Source organism: Apis laboriosa, unplaced genomic scaffold (assembly GCF_014066325.1).
Source record: "Apis laboriosa isolate Shangri-la unplaced genomic scaffold, ASM1406632v1 scaffold40_cov151, whole genome shotgun sequence".
Classification (NCBI taxonomy): Eukaryota; Metazoa; Arthropoda; class Insecta; order Hymenoptera; family Apidae; genus Apis; species Apis laboriosa.
This window is the reverse complement of record NW_025223180.1, coordinates 4117950-4144028: the sequence shown is the minus strand read 5'-3', so window position 1 is coordinate 4144028 and position 26079 is coordinate 4117950. Positions and strand designations below refer to the sequence as shown.

Below are 26079 nucleotides of genomic sequence, written 5' to 3'. Positions count from 1 at the left end.
GCGCCAGTATCCCACCCCGAGGTTAATCTCGGGATTAATCCGGAAACGAACTTTCCTACTGTGTACCATTTTTCCGTGCTCGTTCATATTTCCGATTTATATCACCGATTACGCCAATTCTTTTCGGAAAATTCTGCTAAAAATTGTGTGCCTTGTTATCTTTCGCGTTAAAAACGAAAAAGGGAGGGGGGGGGGAGGAAAGAAGTAAAAAAAGAATACGGGACATTCAGACATGTAAGTTGAATTTTATACGGTTGGCTCGATCCAAGAATGATATTTGATATATCGTGATATATCAGATATATCGAATGAAGAAATTTTTAAAGGATAAAATATCGAGGAAGATGATGCAACTTGATCCTATGCGAGTGATCGAGTAATTTCTCAATTCTATGCCGTTTCGCAATTCTAAGCTGATAACTTCGTGGTTTGCCAAGTCTATAAATTAGGCTATTCGATTTGCGCTCTTTGGTAATCCCTTCATTGAGGATTTATTGCATCTAGCGGGATGGTATATATCGTACAACGAGGCGGAACGTTGTTCTTTAAATTAGAAAAATATAAATGCATTCGTGCAATTTCTATCGCCTCATAATTTCCCGGGTAACGTGCGTAACGTACTTGTTCAACATTTAATAATAATACATCATCCATTTTAATATAACATCCATTCTAATTTAACATCCATGTCAAGTTTAATATATGCAAATGATGTAAATGATATTATAATCATATGACGAAAATGATAATTCTAAACTCTCGTTAACTCTGTGTAACCTAATATACCTGTGCATATACCTGTGAATTAAAACCATGCCTCCATGGTATGATCCATTCGAGATTTTGTAAAATGTACGATCAATACGACGATAATGAAAGTATCTGGTCGTTGGAAAATAATTTTTCTTTCGAAGAGAAAAGTCAATTCATTTCTCGATGGTTCTTTTTTTTTTTTTTCACGATGAAAAGATGTTACGGAATGGCAAAATGTTCCCGCGAACTGAGTCAAGCCACGTGGTTCCTTTGTGGTAAGGTAAGCACGATTCAACGGTAGAAAGCGCGAGAGAGGATGACAAGTGAATTCGCAAACACGCATCCTCGACACTTTTTCATACCCGAAGAAACAACTAAAACAACCGACAAGGATCTTTTCTCGTCGTCCTTTTACGAGCAAATAAATTTCTCACTATGGATCGAGCTTGACCCTGTCCCCATTCAATATATCAACCCGTGATATAGTGCATTGACTTAACCTTCGACCCTAACCGGCGAGAAAAATATGGGATAAACATCTTCGGCCAACATAAATATCGTTAAAATATTTTATACGTGATGGAAATTGGAACGAAATATTATCGTGAAAAATATGACGATGACTCGATGACTTGATGGATATTTCTAATTACTTTGGAATAAAATTTGTCAAAATAAAATTTAGCCCAAGCTCAAAATTTAGCTCGTGAATTGATACGCAAAATACGTAGATGTATCGTCTAAATCGAAAAATATACATTTTAGACGTTGGATTTCTTTTCAAAATAACGTTTTTCTTTCGGAACCTGTGAGCAAACCTTTTTCCCTTGATAAATATAAAACGTGGTAACTAATGAAAATTATAGCAGTTCATATTTAACTACCGAGTCTAGAAAAAGCAATTTTAGCAAAATTCTTGAAAAATCAACTCGTCACTTTAGTATTTCAATGATTATTTTCCTGTACCATTTTCAACCTTGCGTCTTTATAAAAATTAAAAGAGCGTAAATAAAGTCTTTTTACTTTTTTCCTACATTCATGTTGCCTGTTATTCAACATACCTTTTTGTCTTCGACTTTTTGTTGCACTTTTAATCTTTAGAATTCATAAAACCAGACGGAAAAAGCACATTTTCGTGCACGCGCATTAAACTGTCGATCTTTCATCTTTGGAATGTCGATGGTAACAAACGGACAAAAACGGTAAAAAGAGTTTCAAAATGAAAAAAATGATTCGAGATAAAAGCTATAAATTCACGATAAACTATCCGCTATGAGATTTTCGCACTCCCTTCTTTCTTTGACCGCAATTTGAAGAAATTGCTAGCGGTATTTTCGTAGGATATCTATATCCTCTTTTCAGAGGAATTGCAAAGCAGATGTAAAACCGTCGCCGACGGGTTATATGGCTTAATAGGACCGCTTTGTACTTGTCGCGAGGGAGAAGTAAAAAAAAAAAAAAAAGGAAAAAACACTCTTGAGGTTAGAACGGTGACGAGCAAAAATGAGAACGAATCGCGGAGGGTCGATTGTCGGTTATCATATCTCGAGCAAATCCTGGTTGAAAAAAATCTGAAGTAAGAAAAACTCGAGAATAACGATCGAGAATAAAATTTTGTGCAAAAAATGCACTTATAAAATATAAAAGGAAACAAATGATAAATCATAAAGAAAGTAAAAAAAAAGAAAAAAGAAATTTATTTTAAGACGAATGGATATAACCAGGTAAGTAGTTCGAGGTAATCTGATTAATCGATTATTTTTCCGTCCATAAAAGTAATAAGAAACTGCGCATATGTCAAAGCAAATAAAATAAACAAGGAAGAAGTTTTAGATTACCTACAAGTACGTAAGTAAATAAATTTAACGAGACTTAACGGACTACATCTATGTCTAGAGCGAAGTGCGTAAACATCGAACGTGTTTTATGAGTAAACAAAATACTGGGTATCTCGCTTCTATTTCTATATCCCTTCTGTATCCCTATATATACGAACAACGAGTCGCCCGAAGGAATATTTTTTTCTCCTCCGACTCGACGTTCCATTTAAAACGCACCAAGTGATTTTGAAATAACAGTGGGATCTTGGAAAAATAATTTTTTCTCTACCAATATCAAAATTTTAAGAAATAGCGACTTACGAGAAAATATGTCACTTTTCTCTCATAAATTGTTATAGCTATTGTAATATATTAAAATAAAATATAACTTTTACTATGAAATGTCCGTTTTTAAAATCATTGTTTTTTATTCAGCGTTGGAATTCATATAATTTTGCCAAATATTTTCGTATAAACGTATATCGCGAAAATAGATTTAAATCATTCAAACGAACATTTCATATTGTCAGTGTAAAAAAACAAAGATACAATTGAGAAATTGCAAATTCCGATATTTAAATGCATTAATCTCAAAAATACTTTCTAATTTCTTATGTTTAATCTCTCTTTTTTTTAATAATTTAATAATGTTTTAATTATATTTCAATTTTTTTTAATTATTTATTTATAAATATGACTATATAAAACTTTTTTTTTAAATTTTTAGGAAAATTATTTGTTTAAAGTTGTTCATTGTTTTTATAGACTGACGATATATCTTACGAATATAATATAACAAATATGTACATATAACTTACGCATCAGGGAATATTGTCCAACATTTTCGATAAATATTTTCTCTCGATTATTTTTTTCTCCTCCGACTCGTTTTCCTTTCTCATCCAATCGAAAATTTTTCTGTCAGGAATCGTAATCCAGTCGGAAGTAGATTCGCCGCGTAAAATAGGAGGTAGAGAAAGACAATAGAATTTCAAATAGTCATATCTACCTACACACAAACGCCACTGTTTCCGCGATAAAGAGGGTACACAAAGAAAGACAATCGATGCCAAGAGTCGTCGTCAATCAGTCATCAATGTATAGTGTTACTAGGGCATGGCGTAACATTATCAGTGGATGAAGCCAAAAAACTTGCGTTCGCGATCACGAAGCTTGCGAATAATCACTGACATTCCCTGTGCTTTCACATCTAGTTATCCTCGTCATGGTTACGAAACGAATGGTCACGCGGCACGTAAAACAATTACGTTTCCGTTCAACGGACAAAACGGTTTCTTTAATACATTTACGTCGCGACCAGCCTCTCAAATTTGTCACCGTTCCATTCCCTTTAAGGATTAAGAGTCGCCTGGCGAAACACCGTTCATAACGTTCTGTACGACAATTCTAGCTGGACGTAAATGGGTTAATGGCCGTCGTAAAACAAAGCCGAGAGACGTTCTCGCGATAAACTGCGTAATATTCTTATCGTTTGATGCCGGAGAATTCGCGGGAAAGTAAGCTTGTTACAGCAACGCCCTCTATAACACCATCGATTCTAACACACCTTTGAGACCGGAAAAAAGGAATAAGTACACTACCGTTAAACGACATTGTCGCGTCACACGAAAAAACGATAAGGTTAGAAACACGTTGCATCGAAATCTTGTTGCACGATACGCGTCGCGATTCACATATATCACATATAACGCAAAATTTCAACTACGATTGAATAAAAATTTGGAAATACTGTCTGTGAGCTGTCTCAGTGTAGCGTGAGACAGACATGTTACAAAGACGAATGGCGAAAACGAACTGCGTATTAATTCGTTCGAACACAACACGAAACTCGATCACGAATACAAACGGAATGTTTATATTATATATGTTTATATCGACCGAATAAGACGTGGAACGCGTACTTTGATTGCAAACAATAAAATTCGACGAATTCGCACGAACACACGTGACGCCTTCGAAATTTATATCGATACTTGCATCGCTGACACCTAGTGGCTGCTCGCGGTAACCAGCATCGATTGTCAAAGAAGGTATCGATAGTTTTACCGCCAATACCGGCAATGTGGCGTCGCATCGTAATTCGCAACTCATCGTGTCGATAAAAATTGTGTAAAAATTAGAATTTTAGTGCATAATTATTGGTTGTAAAAGTATGTGATTATTGTTTCGTTATCAAGAAACACTGTGAAATGGAAGAAGACAATTCTTCGGCTGATTTCTTCTTTGAGGTAAGTGATATTATATGTATATGTATACATTTATATTCCATAATTATTTGATGATTACATTTTGTCAAGTTTATTAAGAATAATAAACTCATTATCATATTTTTCATTAAATTCATTATCATACGATGAAATTTCAATTCATTAATGATGTTATCATTCAATAAAAAGAATGTTTTCTAAACTAAATAATGTAATCAACATTTAATTAGAATATATATGTATATATTCTATATATACATGTATATATACATGTATATATTTATTCAATAAAAGAATATAAATATTTTATTTTATTTCTCATTAAAAATTTTCTATTATAACGTTAAAAACGTTAAATTTTATATAATGTTTGCTATTTATATGATGAAATAACAAACAATACGAGATTTTTATTTAATAAAAATGAATTAAAACGTGAGAAATTCGATATCGAGAGATTTGGTTGCATAGGACCCAATATTGGCAATTCTAGACTCTCAGATCTCTATACAGATCATCTTGAATCCTTGCAACTCGAGACAGGTGCATATAACCTACTACATTCGATGCACTAAATTCCGTATTTAATACGATATTAATAGATGATCTCAATGACCAATAGAATTAAATATCAATGTTAGAAATGTGAAATTTCGTGAAACGATACGTTTGAGTCCACATTCGATTGAAATAAAATTCGATTCATTCGATGTTATATTAAATATTTATTTATTCATAGATAAAAGATGAAATTATCTAGCTACTAATAAAAATCTCGTAAAGTTCGAAATATAAATCTAGAAATATTTATGATCTTTTATATATTTCTTATAACTTTAAAAAAAAAACCTGCGAATACGATTCCTTTTATAATTTTATTTGAAAATTTATTTTAATATATCGAGGAAATTAATATATTGATCATTTCACATATTTGAAGTTGAAATATTATAATTTGATAGAGTATTGCTCAGTCAATTTTCCAGATTATTTTCCCCTTAACTGGGATGTTTTGAATTCTCTTTTATTCGTACATTTACATTATATATTATTCCGCGCAATAATTACAGAGAATGGAAGTACAATTTCCATATAAATTAAATTTATTCGTACTTGTATATACATTTGTAATGACGACTCTAGAAGTTTGATGATTTTAGCCGAAATAAATTTTACTTTAGACGAAACATAAATATTAAACGTGATCAAATAACAGTCGCATCATTGTTTAAAACTCCACAGTATATCTACGTAGTAGTATCAAATTACTACTATTAACGGGCCAATTTTTTTCAATTCCGTAATAAACATTCAATGTTTGTTTTGAAATAGCCGTGTAAAATTCTGTAAAAATTGCGCGTACAAATTAGTCATCGGACCCAAGAAATACCCGTCGAATACTCTCGAGTATACGCATAAATATGCATGTGTGTACATACATTTATGCATATCTGAATCTGTGTACTCTCCCAGGTATAGTGATAGATGTATACATAACCGTGGATACATATATCTAAGCAAACCAGAGTATATAGCTTATTCATCTTGATACAGACAGCTTTAATTGACAATATTATGAAAATAATGAAATTGGTGGAACAAAAGTACACGATGTCGAATGCACATCGAATGCAGGTGTCTTCCTTCTTGTGTATAGCGTAATCAATCTATCGATCGACGTCACCCGCTAGACGTCAGAGGATACGTAACATTCTGATCTCTAGAGGAATTCATGTCTCTATTCATGCTAATATACGTCACTAATTAATACACGTCACTCGACAAATATTATGTATAAGATACGTGTTTGCACGTCGAGAATGAAACGTTCATTCATAAGAATATTATTAACCCAATCGATAATGCACGTAGATAATTCATTGTCGTTCAAAAAATTCAAATTATGTAGTACAATAAAAATGTAGATACGTCGAGATCACGTTTATCAACCTTTGGGATGAGAAATTGAAAAATTGCAAAAGGATTAATAGATGGTTGATAGGCGGGATTAAGGATAAGAGTAGTTTCATAAATGAATTCGTCTGTTTAATTAAAAAAAAAAATTTCGTAACGGTTGTCAGATCTTTCATTCGTATATTATATCTTTTTATTCGATAATTTAATCGTTTTCATTAAACCGTGAACAGAATAAATTTTTATTATCATATATCTATGCAAAATATACGTTAAAATAGAATATATATTTATCAATTTTTTATATAGTACTTCAGAAAGATTTATATAGTAGTAGAAAAAAATATTCCTTTTACGCAGGATTTAATTATTTGTGATTGAATAAAATTTTTTCGACTCACCTACTAGTATTTCATCCTTTGAGCAAAATAAAAAAACTTTTTTGTTACAACTAAAGCTAAAAATCCTGTCTGTGACATTTGTCAATTATTTTTCCCCCGATGAAAATGTGCAATATCGTATCTAACGATCCACTCGAAAATTTTTTACATATTTGACTGCATGTGTTCCAGTTTTCGTTTATATATATGTATATATATTTTTACGAATTCTCCACTAACGAACAAAATAAACGATACCCGTGTGTCTAAAACCGTTTTTCTAATCAAAACGGCAACAATAACAACGCGCAAATAAGTCAAAAAGCGTTTATCTCTTACGTCTTAAAAAAAAAAAAGAACAAATCGTTAGTATTTGATTGCTCTTGACTTTCATATCTCAAAAAACATTACCATTTTTTACGCTCCCTCTCTCGAAAAACAAAACAAAAGGGATCCTTTGCGCGTACTGACTGCGAAAGTTTACAAGTTTCACACGTGAAAACGAGCAAAGAAACGTAAAAGAGTGACGAACAAAGAGGAGTACAGGAACAGCTAACCATACGTAACGAGTTTCCATAAATTGGAACTGCTTGTTAAGAAATTTTTAATCAAAAAAATATTATAACACAGTAACGAAATCTTGTTCATCTTCTTCTTCAAAAAATACACAATATATATATATATAAAAAGAATCTGAAGCGAAAAAGCAATCAACCAATCAATTTCCTTTGTTTATATCCTTAAGTAGTTCAAACACTTGGCTTGCACATCGTCACAAGGGAGAATCACACGAGAATCGTACGAGGGGTTGACCTAGATGTATCGCGCATGCATGCACTTTGTCGTGTGTCAAGCTTTCCTTCCTGATCGACAACACCGGTGATAGCTGGCAACTATAGAGCTACTTGGGTACCTCTCGATGAAACGTACACAAGAACGCGCTTGCGGATACATCTGCGGATACATACAGGGTAAACCGAGTGAATACAGTGCACAGGTGGCGAACAGTAAGAGCACGCGCGCCACGTTGCACGTCTATAAACGCGAAACACCCCTGATCTACCGATCGATTTCGGTTACGCGTTTGCAACATCGGTGGAATTGTACTGCGATGCGCCGCCCGTTTCTCTCGATCCTCGTGGGAACGTTTAAACGTGCTTAAAGATTACCCCCCTCCCCCCGCTATTTTCTCGGAGATCAAGGGAAACCGCATCTAGGATCCTCTGTAGGGAATCTTCTATGGCCGACTTTTTATTCTATCCCCGATCATTTCCGATCCGAGCTTTCACACGCCCGATTTTTCACCATTGAGAAGCAGGGATGGAGAAAAGCAGGAGTATAGATCTTTTGAACGTTTTCTCAAAGTGGAAATTTCGAAATCCTCAAATCAATATTTCGAAAAAATATATAAAATCGAGCTAATCGATGAATTTATTATTGCTCTATTTATTACTCGCAAATTAGGAAAAATCCGGTCGATCTCAATCTCAATTTTATCTCAATCTTTTCTGTTGCGTGTGTATACGTAACACGTGAAAAGGATTAAAAACAATTGCGAATCGAGTGTGAACGAAGGCAGAAATAAATAGACGCTTAGAGAGTTGAGATATTCAGATCAGGACGAATCGTCCATCAAAAGTATACAGATATCGATGTATATTTAAAACGGTCGCGGCTTTTATTGTCAATTGCATAGATAGAACCGTGAACTCTGTGAAAATTCTCTTTCTATGCCTACCACGTCCGTTCGCTCGTTTACGGTTCTCGAAACGAAGGACAGTTTTCTTCCTGATTTTCCACTCGAGAGCATCAGAGTCGAGAAGTCGAGGAACGACGAAGGAAGAGTAAAAGAGACATAAGATTGAATAAATTATTTATCAACGTAGTGGCCTGTTTCGAACCGTCGCAATTGAAACGACGACGATCCGCTCGAGAGAAATAGTTTGACGGTTTCTCGAGGCTCGACTCTGTTTTTCGATAGAGAACGATTTCGTTCTAGCGAATATATCATCGTCACGCCGTTGACGAGAAAGCCAAATCGTCGGGACAACGCGCGTTTGACGGTCCGACATGAGTCGTGATATATCGCGGCGGGGGCGCGCACCGAAGATGGATAGACGGGATAAATACGAAAGCTTCTTTGACAACTTAAAACAACAAGAAGAAAATTTCACCCCATTTTGCGCGCGCGTATCGCGTAATCGATGAAAAATGCCGAAGATAAACGGTAACGCTGCCACTATAGGGAAGAAGTTTACCGGGCAAATCTATGCAAACGCTTCCAAGTGTTCCCTGTAAATATTACACGCGACTTGGGAAACGATTCTTGAACTTTTCGAAGGGAAAAATAAGAAAAATCTTGGAAGAACAAAAAAAAAAAAAATAAAAATAAACGTTCGTTCTTAAGTAAATCTTCTAAAGAGCTCGATGGCTAGGGCAATCGAAATGTATGATACATACATACGTGTATATGTTCGTATATGTGCACGTGTATATGTATATATAGGTAGACGATATCCCGGAAACTCGTCGATTCATCGATTTCTTGGTCGTTCTGGTAGCTTCTTCCTTCGTTCGAGCACATATAGGGAAAGCTTGGAGCGTAGGGGCTTGGAAGATCGGAGGAAGTTTCCTTGCTCGAATCGTTCCGCTTTTAGACCATCCGAAACACTTCCGACCGACCACTTTCATCGCTATAAACAACGTAACCTCTAACCTCCCCTGTGCACCGCAGGGAACGAACCTTCCAACGTTTCACAATTAATCGTCTGGCAATATAGTGTTGTACAAGCAATGTAATCCAGCCGGCGAAATGTCTTGGCGTGTTAAATTTCATTCCGTGCCAAGGATTAACGAACGGTACGCTTTAATAGAACGTACGTACGTCTGGAGTGGAACGAGGAGTAGAATGGACGAGTGAGAGAATCGACGAGCGAAGGAGGAGATCGAGGGAAAGGAAAGCGCGTTTTCCTTTCTGTCGGTAAAATGATCTTGGCTAATGGACAAAGGGAGACAAAGGGATGGATAATAATATTAGCGGCGGAGATTAATTTTACCAATTGAAATCATTTTACCAATTGAATCATTGTCCGTTTGAGGATACTTAAACGCGGCTGTGTCGAGACGAGACGTATGCAGACCACGTTCAGACGTATCGTATCAAGACCTGGACGATTGTACATACGCCGCGAAACCTGGCAATCCGTTGAATAATTGCTCAATTCAATACGTAATCATGCTACTTCCTGTTCGCAACCCTCCGTTCATACTGTCTGCCTTGCACGACTGCCTGCCTGCTTCCCAATAGGGATATAATCCCGTTTAAGCCGGTTATAAGCATACCCTAGTACGAGGTGGAAGTACATTATGTTCATGGACTTGGTACACGTTCGAAGACTACGCGCCCCCTTTAAGCCACCAGTGGTAGTACGTCTTCCGGAATTTCTCGCTAATAGGGAATTTCATTAATCAAACTTGCCATAGTATTGATTGAACACCACTTTGTGAATTAATGTTTCGCGACGGATGCGGCAAATTTTATCGCAAAATCGATTCGATTGATCGATAGTTGGAAACGAGAGTTGGAGAAAGGAGAAATGAAAAATCTCTCGACCTTTTTTTTTTTTTATTTTGATTCGAAATTGTTATCGAAAAAGAAAAAGAAAAGAAAAGATTGCCTGTAAACGTAGCAGCAACTGTTCGACGCATTAATTCAGAACGCTGTATCGCGAAACCTATTAGAATCTGGGTTAACTACTCGAGTAAGCTGTTTCTGTGTGACTTTCGATTAAGAATGAGTAGCAACAACGTGTATAGAATCAGTGGTAAATGGCTTTAGTTTTCGTAATCCGATACGGTTTGCCTGCCGGTCAAAGAAGCTTGCTCAGTTTAATTATCGATTACGCATTTCTCATTCATTTTCACGTACGTACATGGAACAATAAAAAAGACGCTTATCCGTTAACAATACGAACGCGTATTATCCGTGACTCGCGGCATTGTTCCCGAACCACTTTATCACCCACTTATCAGAACTTTGAATAAATCACATTAACGACTAATTGAATCGCTCTCGAACGCACAAGAGACGAGAATTATTAACCCATTGGACGAAAGCGAAATAACATCCATTCCCTAGCAAGATTCTTAAAAAATTTTACCTTCACAGATATATATATATATATATATTTGTCAAAAATGCAAATTTATAAAGAAATGTTATGCGAAAGATAAAACATATCTTCGATTTCGAAACGTTTTAAACGTGGAAATGGTTATTTACAACTGCGAGAAACGATATCTCCATTTCCAATTTCGCTCGTGAAAAATAACACGGTTTAATAATAATACGTTGGAAAGTAACGATATCATTTAATACCGAGGAAAGGAAAGCGTTGTCGCACACTCGCCGCTCGATTTATCGATGCTGGAACCGCGGACAGCCGTATCGATTCGATCGTAAGTCAAAGGGAAATTATACAATGGAGGGGTCAACGATATTGGAAACTGAAAGTTCGCGCGCGGTTCAAACCGTAACTCGATTGAAAACGACGACGTTTTCCCGACCGCCAACTTTCGCCGCGAATTTCCAACCGATATTTGCACGCGGACGAAGATTTAATAAAACATCGAGTTCCTAGACGTCGTCGTAGACGTCTTGAAAACGCGCACACATACACACCAATCGTTTCGAATCGATAATATATGAGCCGAGGAAACGGTGCAAATGCGCCGAATTGAAACTAGTTCAATCGGATGAAAATTGTATTGCTAGGATATTTCGCGGCATCTGCGTGAAAACTTTCTGCGTGTCCCTTCCTTGAACGATCACCGCTTCTTAGCACGAATGGGATATCGTTAACGAAGTTCGAGGAGAGAGAAATCGTCGCGAATAACCGAGGAATTGAAAAATTTCCGAAAGTGAAATATTTACGAAAATCTCTCGCGAATCTCTTTATCAGGACGAGAATCGGTGTTAATCTTATCTCGAATACAGAACGAATTCAATCTGTACGAATATATACGAATGTATTGCATCGAGAATGTGATGAAAAAAATGAATCGATTTTTAATTATCCAAAGATATAAATTCTCTAAATTTAATTTAGAGTTTCGAATGTAGAGATATCGAATACGAGAACTGGAATAAGGGGATATCTCGTACAAGTTGGGTTTCACGATCTTGCTCGGATACGTTAGCGCGGTATGAATGGTTGACGCTCAAGCTCGGACATCCCTTACGGCGGTTACGGCTAACAACCGATGCATTCGATTTACAAACAGGCACAACGTACCGTGTTATTGGACACGTTCCTATCTGTACCCATTATTCGTCACGTGCGCACGCGATGCCCGAGCTGTAAATTATGCCACCCACGTATAATGTCAGCTCGAATCCCTAAATCGAATCAAAATCTCACGTAGCGACGATCGGCGGCCCGCGTCTACAAATATTTGCCTATGCCAGTAACGAGAATGCTATCGGGCAACGTTTCTCTCATCTCAGTGTTCAAAGGAAAAAGTTAGCAACGCGCTAACGTTCGTCTTTCGTCGAGGGAGGAGGGCTCTTCTCGATGGGTGAAACGGATAAAAGCGACGAAGAGAGCTAATAGAGAAATAATAGGTGATGTTAAGTAATGATCGTTAGATCGAATAAAAGTAACGGAAAACGAGATATTTATAAATTTTTTTTTTTTTTTTCACCCGGAATAGTGGAAAAATATTTCGAGATATTTGAGTTGAGTTCGTTGTTTCTTTCTTTTTTCTTGGAAATTCACGGATGATCCTCACGAGCCCTCTCAAAATATTTTTTTTTATTACACCAGTCATATAAATATGGATTATCCCGCTTTATTAAACCCAATTGTTTGTTTTCAATGTAGAAATTCGTATCCAAGAATCTTTTTTACGGATTCGGACGTAACCTAGCCTATTCATCATCGAACGAGTCTGTCCGTCGTTCCTTCATTCGCTATTTCACGAGGAGGAAATAGAACAGACACGTAAAACTGCAGTAATTTTCGAATTCATCATCCGTCGTGCGCAAATCTTCGAGGGAAAGACGTTCCATTTAAAATGGGCTTTAACGAAAGTTCCATTTGCGCAATTAATCGCGCGACGAGACAGCGCGATAAGCAATTTCCTTGGAACACGTCCGCTCGTTGCTAATGAATTATTATATTTTCATTATCGTTTGCGAATCGAGACGAGTTCTCCTCTCTGAAAGAAAGGCGCGATACGATCCGATAGGGGGCCGACAGGAGATCGGGACGAGCCTTTTCTTAGCGAGCACTCCCGCTCCATTAGCCAATAGCTGACTTAATGCCCGATCATTCGATTACAGGGCGTCGAGACTTTTCCACCGTTCCCACCGTGAAAAGTTTCAACTTCCGCTCCACGATTAAGTTAAAATGCAATTTTCTCATCTGACCCCTTCTTCTTTCTACGCGCCCACGTTTCCACCTTTTATTTCCGCGCTGCTTCTTCATTTTATCGCGGCGCTCTGATTCAGGCGAAAAAAAGAAAGGAAGAAAGGAGGAGGAGGATTCGAGATGGAAAGAAAGGAAGGAAGGAATGGAGGGAGGGAGGGTGGGAAAAAGGGAACGACAAAAAAAGGAAGGAATAAGCAAGGAACTTTCGTTGCGGCCGGTAATCCGTGCCGATGCGACGCTTATTATTCTTTTATTTGACGGAATCAGGGCACGAGGGGACTTCGTGGTTGCGAGTAGATGAGGACAATCAGGCCTCGTGGCCGCATCGAATGAAAAAGTTGCGTCAGTGCCGGTGAAAATTGCGCGGTTGGCCATGAATACAATAAATTGAATTCTTCCCTCGAATATCGTTCACCATTTCTTTAATAATACCTGCTCCAAGAATTCACGTGTTCCGCGTCAACGAACCTTCATAATTTGTCACGAGGAATTAAAATAACGATACCAATTTATTTCATTGGATCATGTTTCTTAAAAAAGAATATATATATATATAATCTTCGACGTCGTAAATCTCCGATTCCGTAGCGTCGCCTAAGTCCCCAGAACGAAATAATACGATAAAGGGTGAACGTAATTCAAAACGTAATTCAAAAGGGAGAGAGATACTATCCGCGAAGTCTTGGGAAGACGAGAGATCGTCTCGGAGGGACCGAGGGCGACACGATGGGGCGAGATGAGGATTTATGAGGTAGACATTAATATGGACAACCGGTGTTGTCTCTCGGGCCAAAAATGTAATAGAGAGAGGTAAGAAGCTCGATGAAAGGAGGAAATGAATGGAAACGCGAAAGGGACGAAGAATGAACTCTGTGCGGCGAGACTTTTTCTTTTTTTCTCTTTCTTCCTTTTTTTCTTTTTTTTTTACTTGACGCAGTCGCGTGAAATAAAATAATGAGGATGAGATAGAAAGGAGAAGAAGAGAAGGGGGAGAGTGAATGAGAAAGAGAGAGAAAAAAATGAAAACTTTTCGGATGAACGATACGATTTCGAGACGCACACCTTGGGACGCATTATGTTCTTGTTACCCGTGGATGGAGGCATTCTCTCTCTCTTTCTCTCTCTCTCTCTCTCGGTGGAGAGCATTGTTGTTATTTTCCAACCACGTCAATCCCGGGGTCACGGCTAAATACCTGCTAAAGAGATTTTCAGATTAACCCCCGGAGGTTAGACGCGAAACCGGGGAATGCCGCAATGTGCCGAGCCAGGCCTCTTCCTCGTATAATTATTTACATTCGTACAACCCTATCCTCCTCCTCCTCCCCCGACTCTCTCCTGTCTCGTCGCAGAGACAATGAATATTCAACGTGGCGCGGCCGAATTAGCGAAGGTTTCGATACGTAAACGTTAATGAGAGCGCGTAGACACGCGGGGCGGTGCTCGAGGAAAAAAGGGGGACAATGCCGCGAGACGGAATCCGAATTCGAATCGGGCAACCATGTCGACCATGGGTAGTTTTCCATGGAATCCTGGTTGGAAAACTAGAAGAAATTCAAAAATGAAATTCGTAGCGAGTCGAGGTATTACTCGACGTTTCAATTGCACGCGAGATAACCTTTCCGTGCCTCTTGTTGCAATTATTTATCCTTTACCTTCTCCTCTATCTTCTCTTCCTCTGTAAAAAAAAAAAAAAAAGAAAGAAAAAATTGAAATTACGAGGATATTTATATCTTGAGAGATTATCGTTCAATTATCGAATTTGATTTCTTCGAAATATTATCTTCCGCGTTTCGATCCCTCCCCTTCCCCTCCGGAACCAATTGAACGTGTCGATTCGCTACATTCGACAAGTTCTCGTTTCAGACTAAATACATCGCGCGTGTATCCCTTCTATCGCTTGCGGCGCGTGCACAGGGACTAATCGACTCCCACGCGTCCGTTACAACTCACTGCATCAAAATCGTGAACCAATCATTCCGTTCGACCTATCGCAGTGTTTATTTAATCGTGAAAATCGTAATATCCTCGCAGATAGAATTACCGCGTCGTTGTTTGTCCATCGTTGTTGTTTCGAACGCAACAACGACAACCGGTCGTCGTCGCTTATTAACCACGCTCAACTAACGTCCATCGAAACTTGCCATTTTTCTCTCTCTCTCCCCTCGTCTCGTCCCCAGCTGATCACCCGTTGCGTTCCCCATCGAAACGAGCGGTCCGCTATCGTATCGATAGGTCGAAAGAGACCGAGGTGGTCGTGGCCCAAGTGGAAATTCAATATATCGAGCACTCCGCTTCTGCTCGATTCTGGGGCCGCTCTTTCTCTCCAATCCTCCCTCCCCTTTTCGCTCTCCACCCCCTCGCCTATCCACGCCTGTCCACGGCCGAGCGAGTGGCCGTGCCACGTTGTGTACGCACAGTATCCATCCACGCATCGGCATTGTGCACGAGTCGCGGCCCCCTTTATTGAAAAACCGCTTTCTCTGTCGCGAGTGCAACGGAAATTGCAGGTGAATTCTTTGTGAACCGGGACCGTGAACGGTATTCACGGTGTTCACGGGCGAGAATCTTTTTTTTCCAAGGGTGGTGGGGAAACGGGGATAAATGAATGGACTTGGGAGGCGTGCGCGTCCTGGAAATGTTTTGGAGGGGGATATGGAACGATTATGGTGATATTGGGAGGGGAAATGCAGCGGTGTTCGAAAATTGGGATTAAGTCGAATGTTAAAAAGGAGGGGGTATCTTTTTATAGAATTTATTATAAAGGGAGTGTTTTTTTTTGAATTGAAAAATTGAAAAATTCGCGTAAGAAAGAACGGTGACGTTTTGTTAAAGTAAGCGAACAGGAGAGAGGCGAAGAGGGAAAGATTGGATGAAAAAGGGAAATGATAATGGGGAGGAAAGAAATGATACCGATGATAAAAAGGAAAAATGAGGTTTGAATAAAAAATTCTTTTAAAACACGGTTCCCATTGTTTAGATATCCGAGCAAAAAAATATAATTTAGTTACTTGAATTCAGTTGATTTTATATGCAAAACGTTTTAATTAATCCGTGAAATATGCAGTTCGTAACGCGAAAGTCGGATTCGCCCGACCATTTATCGAGAACGCCTAATGAAAATGGAATTCTAATTGTATTTTTTATACGGGACTATAGAAATGAATAGGATAGTGTAACCATTTTCCGCGTATTTTAATTAATTTCTCTTCCTCTAATTTTTTCTTTTTCTTTTTCTTTTTTTTTTTTTTTATTAACCCATTCGATTATTTATCAGTTACATCTTGTACATGCGTATAATGAAAATTAAATTATATTCTCGAAGGAAATAGGCATTAGGTGTTTATTTTCAATTTTCAAATTGAATAATTCGATTAAAATTAAAATTAAATCCCATGATATCGAAAAAAATTTTTTATTCGTATTTTTTCTTTTTTTTTAAATCCCATGAGATAGGAACAGAAAAAATGCGTTACCGGAATGTGATTAATGAATAGAAGTGTGCCGTGTTTTTTTTTTTTTTTTTTTGAATTTTTGAAAAATATACCACGTTATTTTCGTTTGAACTTTGATAGCCAAAAAATATAAAAGCACGTATTAAATTTTATAATAACATCGGTAATGATTTGTGTACAGAAACGAGTTGTCGTCTCGTCGAGTTTTAATAAATGATTCCTGGTTAAGAAAAAAGAGGAAAAATCTATCTTTTGTAAAAAATATGATAACGAAAATACGATGATTAATAAAAAATAAAAACGTGATATGATAATTAATTAATAAAATAGAATTTTCGAATTCTTGAACGCATTTATCACGACATTTAATTAATACGGATATAATAAATAGGATTTTGCATTTTCAAATTCCTCTTGAAAATTGAAATTGTAATATTATTGTACAACTGTTGTACAATATTATTTCATTCATTCGCATACGCTTTGTGCTTTGAATCTGTACACATACGTACGTAGATTTGTGCATAAAGCTGCATCGATATCACGATATAAGTTTACTCTGATATTGCAAACGATTTTTCCGTTAAATACACACACAGCAAATATTCTTTTATACTTTCTGTTATTCTGTATTCCACTGTAACCACTAACGTGTATTCAGCAAACTCAAAATCCTAAAAATCCCCGCTCGATAAATATTCAAAACGTTAAATGAAAAAAAAAAAAAAAAAAAAAAAAGAAAGAGAGAAAGAAAAAAAAAATAATTTTAAATATAAATTTAAAAACCTGTGGCTTTCCATATTTTTGTAACGAAATATTGATGTTTAGTTGAGTACTAGAAAAAAAGAAAAAAAATGATTTTAATATCATTTAAATCTTCGTTCGGAATGATGTTCAAAATTTTGAACGAGCCAGAATTTTCACTTTTCTTATATTGACAAAAATGGACAGACATACATATTCATTACCCAATATGATGTGAAATTCATATGCAACGTGTGAAAATCAATAAAGCCTACACCAAATGGATTCATTAAAGTCAACGCACTCGGATTATTATTTCAACAATATCGATCGGGATAATGGTACATTTAGCAGCAGGTAATCTTTGTTTTTCTTCCTGATGGAAACGCAAATATATGTGCCATGATATATCCATGATAACTGCACCGATCGACAATAACAATCAAAGATTCGTAAAATTCGTAAATATTTAGTCGCGCAAAATTCAAATACGATATGATCGTTATGGAAATGGCACCAAAAATTAACGTCAAATTTCAATAATCGACGGATAATTCGTCTCTCTAATATTACACCTTACTTATTAATTATCATCGAATTATATTTGTCAAGCTCCAATGCTTATCCGTGTATTTCTTTCGAGTATTATATTTAAAATTACGACGTTGGTATAAGGAATATCGAATATTTTTTGTATCCCGCATTAATTAAAAGCGGAGGAGGAAAGGAGAATTTGTTTAATTAAAAATCAACACGTATTTGATTAAATGTAAACGAAAAAAGGTATGTTTGTGTATGTACCGTTATACTAAAGGTTCCTTCCTACATATCTATTTTCATGTTTGGAAAAAGGTTTTTTTTTTTTTTTTCTTTCTTCTGTTTCGTTTTCTGCAAACACGCGTTGCACAATTTTTTTATGTACACATACTGTAAGAGGGGAAGAGCGATTTCCGCGTTGCCTCCAAAGTCGTTGATGGATTGCATTGATAAATATTTAGCGAGGGAACGTCGTGTCGTGTCGTGTCGTGTCGGGCACAATTATGACAACGAGCGGGAACGTCGTGCATTCGATGGATTAGTTTATGAAAAATTCGATCGTCAAGACATCGATGACAGCGAATGACAAATTGAAATTGCAATCTGAAAGAGAAGCATTTCCGTGATACGGACGTTTATCCTCTAGGGCAGAATCGCTTACGTATTCGCCCATATTCACCCATCCCCTATCGCGTCCGCTTTTTTAATACATTTTTTCCTAATACACAGATCACAGTGGAAAATATTTTTTTCGCATTAAACGCGGCGTGGTATTTTTTTTAACGAAATATTAAAAGCGCCACAATGCGACACGCGTAAATTACGAAAATGTACAGGCTCATTTGTACGTATCTGTCCAATTATTTCGAAACAAGTAGCTTGATGAATGCTGATCGCAAGTTTTCTACGTGTCGTGTAAAAATATCAGGAAATATCGGGACGCGGGGCGGTTTGTCGCGTAGAAAAATCACGTTTCACCGTGTTATTTTACAGTGAAGTAACAGGAGCGACTATTTGGTACTCTGTGCCTTTCTCTACAATCACGCGGATGTTTCACAGAGGGGAACGGGAAAAAAAAAAAAAAAAAAAAAAAAAAAAGAAAGGAGAAATAAAGCCCGTTGGAACATTTGAAACGAACAATCAAAATAAATCTAGGCAAAAAAAAAAAAGAAAAAAGAAAAAAAGAAAAAAAAGAAAAAATGGAGAAAAAAGGAAAAACGAAACGGATAGATCCGATGAGAGAATGCAACTAATCGTTCGACAATTTCGCTCAATTAAAACGATTAAAACTGATTTATTTGACACGCCTGCACTCGCAAAAAAAAAAAAAAAAGAAAAAACGGAACAAATTGGCGAATCGAAGGCTTGACGCCTTCGTTCTTAATTAGCAGACGCGCGCTCGATCGTTTGCACAAAAAGGGTCCGACATTCAGACAATCAAACGGATCCGTTTGTTTTCCACTGATTATTTTCGAGGCGGTATACCGCTCTTAACAACCCTTTTACGATCCACGGACGCGTTGATTGCCCCCTCCCCCCTCCGTTTATATCACTGTCGCTCACACTCGCTTGTAACGCGTTCCACACGCGTCCCACCCTCTTCCCATCCCCCTCGATATCGGCTACCAGCGCCAATTTTACCATTCAACGACATTAATTCCCCCACCGAGAAAGAGAGAGGTGTAACCGAGTTTCGCGTAATTATAAATCGAGCAATAAAAGTGGTACGCGAGCGTTGTGTTGTAATTATTCGAGGGGGCACTTGGAAAATCGGTCGCGACTCGTTTTAACGGTAATTTCGGTCCGTCGACAGGCTTCATTGACGCAAATGAAAAGAGGGTGTTGGTGAAACACGAGGGTGAACACGAGCCTCTCGGTTTTTCCGCCCCCTGTCGAAATCGATCCCGATGACACTCGAAATCGATTAAATCGCGTTATTTCCCACCTCCTCCGTGCGCGAATCATTCTGAAGAGTATCACGCGGGAACAATGCCTTCGATTCACCGCTGATGAAGCAGCTGAAGGAGCCGTCGAGAAGGAGGATGACTAAGTTTGGAAAAACTGTTGGATTCGATACCTGTTAGATTTTTTTTATTCGAGGAGAATCGATAAACGAAAGAATCGGTTCGTAAGTTTCACGTACGATACAATCGTTTAATCGTGGCTGTTAAGTTAAGTTTCTTCGACGAAATACGTTATGTTCATTTTTTTTTTTTTTTTCTGAAAAAATATTCAAAACGCACGACGACGACGACGACGACGACGGCGGCGACCTCGTTTACCCTGTCACCGTAACTGGTTACGCAATGCAACCTTTCTCGAAACTTGAAAGCGGCATTTAGCAGGCAGCAGTCGGGAGTGGCGCATGCAACCATTCTGTCAGAGTTTCTAGAAATAGGCAAAGCCAGCGGAGGAGAGGGAATAGTTTCGCATTTTTTCGTTCCAGTTACGTGCCACACAATTCCTGCGGTCCCATAAATCTCTCCCGTTTCATGTCGACTGTGTACGCCACTCGGTGTAATCGTCCATTTCGTGCTAGACTCTCTTTCTCTCTGTCTCTCTGTCCAACGACGATAGTTCCTCCACCATTCTCGCGAAAGTATATATCGGGCATGGTATACTAGCTTTACGTTTTCTTCATTCTTCGAGTTTTCATTCCGTTCCCATTCCCGCGAAAATATACGATCCAAGTTTTTTCTTTTTTTTTTTTTTTTTTTTTTTTTCCTTGGCGCCGGTCAACGAGCACACCGTCACTCTAGCATACAACCAATGATAAAGTTGTTTACACGTATCCTATCCCGTATTTCGCATTATTCCTTTCTCGCGTTTCTTATTTATTCAACCAGACTCGAATATATCTATATACGTATATACGTTTCGTTATCGAAACTTCGTAATGGGAAAGAAGAATCGTCTCTGACGATTTCTTGTCCAGGATTTTTTAGAAAATCTGGAAACGAAATCGTTCAAACCAAGTATATATATAATTTCATGTTCCCGTAACAACACCGCAAAAACGATTAAAGAATCTTAGGATAAACTTCTAGGGGCAATTGTTCCAGGCCATTTCGTCAAAAATTTAATCTGGTTGTGGGGAGGAGGGGCGGTGGGCTAGAACACCAGGACTGCATTAATTAGACCCACAATTACGGTAATGGGGGAGTTGGTGCATCGCAATTATCGTAGCGCCGCGAAGGCAGTTAATTAAGAGAAATTCAATTAAGCTCTTTCGGCGTGCGCTCCACGCTCCGCGCGACGATAAAAGACCTGGCCAGACTTTCACGCATCGAGGCCGATTCTCGTTTTAATCGGTAAAAAACTCCTTTTCTTTTCCAAACGCCAACATTCGTCCCCTTCTTCCCCCCCTCCCCCTTTCTTAGATCCCGACGAAAAACAAAACGAAGGAAATGAAATCGATCTCGATCGTCCCCTCCTTCCTTTCGTCTTGCGCGACTCCTCGCGCGTTACGAGATTAAGAGCGGAAGTTAGTCGCGGCGGGCATCACGACTGTTAACCGTCCTCGAATAATCCTGGCTATCCACCTAAGCTTAACGTAATTGAAACTGTCTAGCTGCGGGCCAACGTAACAACGCATCGAGGGATAATTTCGAGAAATGAGAAGGAAGGGAGGGAGGGATCGTGTGCAACCTGGACGGAAAATCGATACGTTGTAGGTAGAATTATAGGGATCGACCTCGGGATTAGCCACTCGTTCCTCGAACGAACATTATTATCGCCAGCAATTCAGCCACCTATGCCAACTTTCGATCCCGAAATACACCGTATCGCTTTATTGTTCCGCGTACGAGATGCCTCGTCCAAATATTCATCGTTCGATTAAAATGCAATATAATTATATAATAGGTCTTCGACGAAAGAAAAGAAAACAAAACCCGACTCGTTGGAATCGTCCATCCACGGGATTACCACCCCCGACTGTATCCATCACCAACGATAGCAATCGGTGTGACGACTGGGGTAAAACCAAGCCCCAAATTGTGGCGTGACAACCGAGCTGCTGGATCGGCTGCAAAAACGATTTCCATCGTGGCGGCTATCAATGCGATGAAAACGTCAGCACGGGGGAAGGAAATATCGGAGGAAGGGGCGTGGAAATCGGGGAGAGGCCGCGAATAGCTCGTTAATATCGTGACGCGGGGCGAACAGCGGTTGATGAAACAGCGTCTCGCTCGATCACGCCATTCGAAGGCGTGGGCCCCTCGAAAAACGGACGGTTTCCGATCGAATATATTAATGATAAAATTTTTCGCGTCGGTTTGGAGGAGATGGCACGCTTTGGTTTCTTGAGAGGGGAGAGACTCTCTTGCGGGGGAAACGCAACAATTTCCGATCCGGCTCGAAATTACCTCGATGATCCTCGGGTCGGATAGGCGTGAACTCTTGCCTGGGCGAAACTATACGGGCACAATAGCGCGTGAAATTCATTAAAGCTCGGCGAGGAGGACCGCGTTTCATTCCCCGCGTCTCCCTCTGTCATCGAATTGTTGCGGTTCCCTCCGCGCGGACCAGGTCGCTTTTGATTCGCGACCCCTTCGTCCCCTCTCGCTCGTGCTCGTACGATATTGATGGAGAAGAAGAGGAGAAGCGTAGAGATGCGAAATGTTTCTTTTTTTTTTTTTTTCACGTTTCAAAATTCGTTCGTTTCGATCGTTTTTGGATCTTTTCCTAATTTTTGTGGAAATTTGGTATATATTTTTTTGTACATATGAGGTGTATGAGGTAGCGTATTGTTGCGCGGATTGTTGAGAGGACAATTCGTTTTTCGCATCTGACAGGAAGCATGGAGGGAAAAAAAATTTTCGAATCGTACGTTTTTGTTTTTTTTTTTTACAATGGATCTACAGTTAGTAAAAATATCGAGTACCGTCCAACGATTTATATAATTTTATCGATCGTTAATGGTTGTCGTCTCATCTCTCTCTTCCAATTTTCCAAAAAAAAAAAAAAAAAGAAACGTAATTTAATCGACTAAAAATTTTCCAGACAGAAGCGTTAGGTAGAAAAGCGTTGTTTTCCGCTTTTTAATGTCACGTGGACCGATGTGGACGTACGTCTGTTTCACGCGGCGATTCGGCACACAATCGATACGTGACGTTTCGTTGACTTTTATACGAATTTAATCCGCGCCCCCATAATTGAACAGTACGAACCCTGATATGATAGATAATCGTTTATCCGTGATATCGACTGATTAATCTGATCGATCGGTTAATGCACCAGCTGCGATGATAAGCCCATTGAAATCCACGTAAATTATGTATTGAAATTGCGAGACGGTGGGTTTAAAATGTCGGCCAGATAGGAGCCGACAGATGCTCGTAATCGACCGATATTCTTGAAGCATTAAAGAAAAGTTGAGAGTGGAAACTGATGTTCGATAAATGGAAAATAGATACCTTCCACTAATTTCTTACAGTTCGTTCTCGTATTATCGGCAAACGTGTCGAGATAATTGTAGCGGTTTTTGCATCGTTGAAACCGCAAATCGATAATGCGATCGCGAATACACGTATCATCTTCGTGATAAATTTCGAAATATTTTTTTTTACTTGAGAACGCGTGAACCAACGAGTTCTCGATCGGTAATCAATTTTTTCTTTCATAAAAATTTCAACTTCTTCGCTTTCATAGATCCACGATTGTCTCTCGTTAATTGAAAAAGAGAATCGTGACACATCGTTATCCGATGAAACAAAACATATTTGACAAAAGAGTAACACATTTGAAAACACTCTCGTTATTTTTAGCCGATAAATATGATATAGAATAGCAATTCTCAACAACTCAAAATTTACTCTCGGATTTCCATCAATTTGTTAATTTAAAAAAAGAAAAAAGAAAAAGAAAAAAGAAGAGAATTGAGAGAATCGCAAGAATAAAGACTTTCTAAATTTTCATTCGAGACACGTAGGCACGAAGAAAGTTCAGCTGTAGAGAGAATAGCGATAGAAGGTGTATTCCCAGGTTGATCTCCGATCCAGAAAATCCCGATGAGACTTGTGAAGTATTTAAACTATTAAAAACTATTTCACGAATCGTAAATATATCGTGTATTTACAAATCGCGCGTGAGTGTGTGTGTATCCACGGAAATGAACGTATATTAACGAGGATTGGCCTCTGAAAATTTTTCAAAAGCTACGAACTACAATCGAACACTTTTCGCGCCGTTTGTTCGAGTTCCAATTTACGTACAATAATTGCAATTAATATTCATTGAAATGGAAAACGGCCCTGCAAATCCGGAATCGGCGAGCGAGATGCGTGTACACGCTTTACACGTCCCAAGAAAATAACTGTATTCTGATCCCGCACCTGGGGCCACACTTTTCATCGTCTGTGCTCGGGATGATATTGCATCCCGATTCGTTCGTTTATTTATTTTTTACGCTGGTAGATTTTAACTGGTTGATTTCCGCAGGGGTGAATTATTCGCGATCGCGGTCGAGGAAAAATAGAGGAAAGATTCAAGGATGAATATCGAATACCTTCGAGTTTCTTCTTAGGAGGTAATTAAGATTGGTTAAATATAACTCGTGGACGGCTAGGATGATGTCAGAACGGTGTACGATTAATAGGACACTCGTTGGATCGATTCGATGGGATATCGAATGTTTGACGACTTTTTTCGTCGCACGGGGAGCATGGGAAACCGAATCGAAATAAAATACGTCGGAAAATTACGTCAACGTTGACGAAATAACAGGACGAAAAAAGAAAGAAATTATTATTTCGCGACTCGCGTTTTATTCGTATCGCTCTGATTTCGTCGTAGGGAGACAGTCGGTTGCGGAGTGAAACGTTCGAAACCAGAAACCGTGACACTACGGAAACTCGGAGCATAAACTTCCGGCAGTTTCGCGAGAAGTAAAGCGCGACCGAGCTGTCCGATGTGGGACAGAGAACAATCGTGAAACGATGAATCACCCGACGAATTCTACGAACTCTCGTCCGTCGATCAACAAAACAATCGTTGTTTCTCCTATGCTATTTACATTTACGCAACGTAGACGGAACAAAGGAGAACAAGCTCGTTCTTCTCGCGTATAAAAGATATCACCACGAGCGCACATCGAATACAAAAAAAAAAAAAAACCGATCAATCGTCGTTACCCTTAAATAATTACACCCCCGTACCTTTACGAGATCACGTTGACCAGGAACCACTGACGAATGTGCATGAATCTCACTCAGCTCCCTCCACGGGCACCACTCTTGCTCGACGATCAGAGAGAAAGAATCGCGGAAGAGGGGGGAGGAGAGGGAAGGAGGGGAAGAAAAAGGGGAAAGAAAAGAAAAAAAGAAAAGAAAAAAGCGGTCAACAACAAAAATCACCCCCGTGTCACCCTTTTTTGTCTCACACCGCGATTATCCACCACCGCGAGACCGTCTTCGTGTTATCGTCGTGTTATTAGTCCCACGCGAGTTATCCATTCGGCCTCGAATCCTCGATCGAGGTGGAAAAAAGGAAGGCGACGATTGCACGGTGTTATTAAATGGAAACGGCACACGGTATCGTCGATTCACGGTATCGGTGTCACGGTATCGTTCACGGGTCGCAGCATGGGTCGCGCGAGACGTGGCCTCGTCGCGGTACTACGTCGCCAAACGAGAGCGGAAGGCAAACTGGACCGAGCGGCGGAGTCTGGCTTTGGATGCTGCGTGTACGGTGCTGGTGCCGCTTTAGCCGGCAACGAGGACGGCCACGACGACGACGCCGACGCCGACGCCGACGCCGCTCGTGGCAACGATGGCGCGAGGCGTAGGAACCGCCGCGGCCGAAGCGCCCTCATCTCGCTC

At 38.9% G+C, this 26079-nt stretch overlaps 1 protein-coding gene across 11 annotated transcripts in view; it reads right to left on the bottom strand.

The window, feature by feature from the left end:
* Nucleotides 1-25657, bottom strand: part of LOC122715815 (glutamate receptor ionotropic, kainate 2-like) — a 235081-nt gene extending 209424 nt beyond the window's left edge. For 6 of the 11 annotated variants that reach the window (XR_006346909.1, XM_043938296.1, XM_043938299.1 and 3 more), the window contains exon 1: nucleotides 3392-4459. The gene's annotated coding sequence lies outside the window, so the exon portion shown is untranslated. Of the gene's footprint in view, nucleotides 1-3391; nucleotides 4460-25416 lie in introns of those variants that run through there. The other 5 variants (XM_043938290.1, XM_043938289.1, XM_043938293.1 and 2 more) reach the window with 3 other exon arrangements.
* Between the last annotated feature and the right edge of the window lie 422 nt (nucleotides 25658-26079).